Here is a 3591-nt window from a genome sequence, read left to right as displayed (position 1 = left end):
GGGGCTGTTTGTTGACTTTTGTCACCGTATTGATGCTTTGTAAACTTTCCACCGCCCCAAAGTTTTGTTACCACACTCAGGTACATGAGGTACAGGCACGGCGGCCACATGCGTGCTCCATGGCTGGGTCTCTTTTTGACTGTCATTAAATCTAATATACAGCCAGTGGGAGCAAACAATGCCTCTGTATGCTTTCACAAACCCAGAGAATCAGGGTATTATTGCAGACACGTCATGCTTCTCAACATATGTTAGGCAATATGGCCCTGCCTGTTGTCCCTCCTGAGGGGATAGTCTGACTTTAAATGAAAAGTCCCCCATTTTTACATAAATTATGAAATGTACGTGGTCCTGAGCTGCCTCTCTCAAATAGGCCTTCACTCTCTTTCTTTCGCCCTCTCACTTCACAGCCAAATCAAGAATTCTGTTGGCAGTGAAATATATTGAATTTGACAACTCCAAGAAAGACTTTCTGAAGGATAGCGTTTTATTTTGGGTGACCTAATTGTACGCTCCCCATGGCTGCTCCTTGTGCGGTATCTCACTCACTCCTGAAACAGCTTCATTTCTACATTCAAATTATTCATCATCGCCTGGATTTATTTCCTCCTTTCTTCACTTTTCATACCTTTGGTGTTCTCTGCGGGGATTTGAGATGAGGAGGGAGGAAAAAAAAAAAGTGCTTCTTTGTTTTTTTTTTTCGTGAGCTATTGTTGAAACACCTTAAGTCTCTGGTGTACGGCAGAAACTGAAGTGATAGACAGGGCTGCCCTATTTACAGCCAGATTAAAAAGAATCACACAGGAAGACAGTGTTAAATGATGATTGTCTATGACATTTAACAATTGATTAAAGAAAGATAAGTTTTAATAGGTGGTGGTGGTGATGTGGGTGATGGGGGAAGAGGTGGGGGGAGAGGAAGGTGTTCTTCTCGGCAGCAATATTTCTTTATGCGCGCCATATTCTGCTGCTTGTAACAATGAAATGATAAATTTAACATAAAACATCTAAAGTGTATCAAAAAGAGTCTGGGTATTGAAGCAAATCAGGATTTTCTTCTTTTTTTTTTTTTTTTAAACTTGTACAAACATAGTGCTACTTTTTCTCACAGACCATACACATTTATATTAGAATAAGATCAGTTTTCTTTTTTGGTCCTTTCTCTCTGAGTGTGCAGCATTTTAGTTTTAGAGTTTTATTTTGGCCTTTTTTGGCCATGAAAAAAAGGTAAACATGATCTTATCTGCCTCATGACTGAGGTTGATCTTTGTCAGTGTGATTAAAAGCAAAACTTCAGTTCCAGTAATATTGCATTAAATGTGTATGTGGTGGCCCACGATGACCGGCTTAGTCTGAAACAGGTAAGTTTGCTCCTGATTCTCTGCATTTTCATTGTCAAGCAATAATGTACTTTTTATGCAAGCTATTTTGTGTAAAATCTCATCTTAGTCAGACTAGAAGTAACCACAGGTCTGCTCAGCTGAACTATTTTTACACTTCTCTTTTACGAACGTTTTCTAGAATCATAATGTGGCTGTGTGTGTGTGTGTGTGTATTAGTAATGTCTGTCAGCGTTGTCAAACATCATGTCAGTCTGTCTCGCAGCATGCTAATTGCATGTGAAGACAAGAGCATTAGAACAGGGGCAAAATAGCATGAACACTTGACACGACCGAAGATGGAAACACTCTTAGACAAAAAAGAGTAAGTAAGAGACACGTGCTGACAAGGAGGCAGACGCACTGAAAGACAGACAGAAAGTCATTGGTGGGGAAGTTACTCAACTTAAGTGAAACTCCGCTGTTTTCACAGCTTAAAGGACAAAAGTGACAGATAGCGTGGGATATTCATGTTTTCAGGAATAGAATGACAAAGGTCACGAGGGCTGCCAGCAAATGCCTCGGTCAGTGGTTATCAAAGTCTGACTCAGAAGTGCAGAGTAAAGATTTGATCGAATGGTATAGGTACGTAAATTATTTTTAGAATTTCTGGTATCTAGGTTTGACTATGACAAATCCAACTTCCAGTATACCTGTGTGGTAGGCTGAATAACACACGATAACTACACGATAAATGTTTGATATGTAAGCCCAGATAGTAGCATGCAAATTTTAGGCTGCAAGAAAATATCTTAAAACCGGGTGCAGAAAGGTCTGAAAACAACATAAAAGTCACTCTTTTCAGTTTTTTTTTTTTAAGACTACACAGTCATAAAATGTTCAAAAAGTTTAAATACAGACTGTAAGTATGCTGCTCATGGTCTAAATTGATCCTTGTTTTTTTTTTAAATTTTTTATTCTGCCTGCCATCTAAGTACATGCACACCGAAAACATTTCCACCCAAAACTTTAAAAAACAAAACTACGGATGTAGAAATTTCAGAGAAACAAATCAAGTTCTCCACTAAGAGTCAACACTGACAAATACAACTTCATCTGAGAGTTTAATGAGTTGAATTGTATTGTGCTGTAAATAGTCTCTCTCCGTAGGGCACTGCGTTGGCCTGCGGACGGTTCCTGGCATGTCTGTGAAGTGTGGCGATGCCCTGTGGGGACGGGGACGGGAACACACACACACACACACACACACACACACACACACACACACACACACACACCAGCCCCACCAGCATCCCCCCTCGCAACAGCTGCCGTGCTGCAGGAGGCAGCCGTACCCCTCGCTGATCAAATCTTGTCCGTCACATTTCCCCTAATTAACGGGCATCTGCTTCCCCCATTTTCCCTACATGGCTACACACTTTCCCTCTGTAGTTCCAATCATATGATCGTTATGACCTTTAACCCCTCCGAGCTCGTCTGGCTCGGAGCATGCCTGTGTGGTTGCCCGCCTGCCCACCCTCCTTCCCGTTTACCTGCCTGCCACATACCAGCTGGGGAGAGACGCGAGGGCAGGCAAACAAACAAACCAATGAGGCAGTGTTCATCTGGAGGACAGACATCACACTTCTGTCTTTTCCAGTGGTTGTTATTCCTGCCAAACTTGTGGCCGCATTCACTCATTTTCAAAAAAAATAAAAAAATAAAACAGCTAAAAACTGAAACTTACAACGTGAGAACTTTTCATTTCTATTTGGCTATAGCAGGTTTTTATTTCTGAGAACCACTGTCTTGGAACACAGTTATGAGACGGAGTGACTGACATGCAGAGTCCTTTTCAAAGCCAGAAATGCTTCCAAACAAACCAAAAAAACTCATTTTTAAATCCTATTTTTGCCCGAGAGATTTGGCTCCTTCCTAACTCTAAAGAAAACTCACACTCATCTCATTTTGGTGAGGAAAACTTGGCTTACAGTACTGTAATGACTTTTATTCCACTACGAGGAATGACATAATTAAAGTGTGGTAAAAGCTCGGATTAACACCAGTCACTCAGACCCCACAGCCCAGTCACCAGCGTCAGGAAATCTCTTTTTGTCGTAGGGTTTATGTGTTATGGTAAGGACAGAGGATGATGATGATGATGTCTGTGTGTGCGTGCGTCAGTCTCTGTGTGTGTGCGTATGTGTGTGTGTGTGTGTGTGTGTGTGTGTGTGTGTATGCATTCCGTCATTCACAACACAGAAGCACCTGA

General features: G+C 41.5%; 1 long non-coding RNA gene across 1 annotated transcript; it reads left to right on the top strand.

Moving 5' to 3' along the window:
• Positions 1-1748: 1748 nt before the first annotated feature.
• On the top strand, positions 1749-3061 carry LOC147817746 (uncharacterized). The gene is made up of 2 exons (XR_015438733.1): positions 1749-1964; positions 2490-3061. It is a non-coding gene; the product is annotated as an uncharacterized LOC147817746 (long non-coding RNA).
• The last annotated feature ends 530 nt before the right edge of the window (positions 3062-3591 follow it).

This window comes from Seriola lalandi, unplaced genomic scaffold (assembly GCF_002814215.2).
Source record: "Seriola lalandi dorsalis isolate HSWRI2012SDOR001 ecotype SW California unplaced genomic scaffold, Sedor1 jcf7180002054901, whole genome shotgun sequence".
Lineage (NCBI taxonomy): Eukaryota > Metazoa > Chordata > Actinopteri > Carangiformes > Carangidae > Seriola > Seriola lalandi.
Note: the sequence above shows the minus strand (reverse complement) of the source record. Positions and strands in the feature narration are given on the sequence as shown.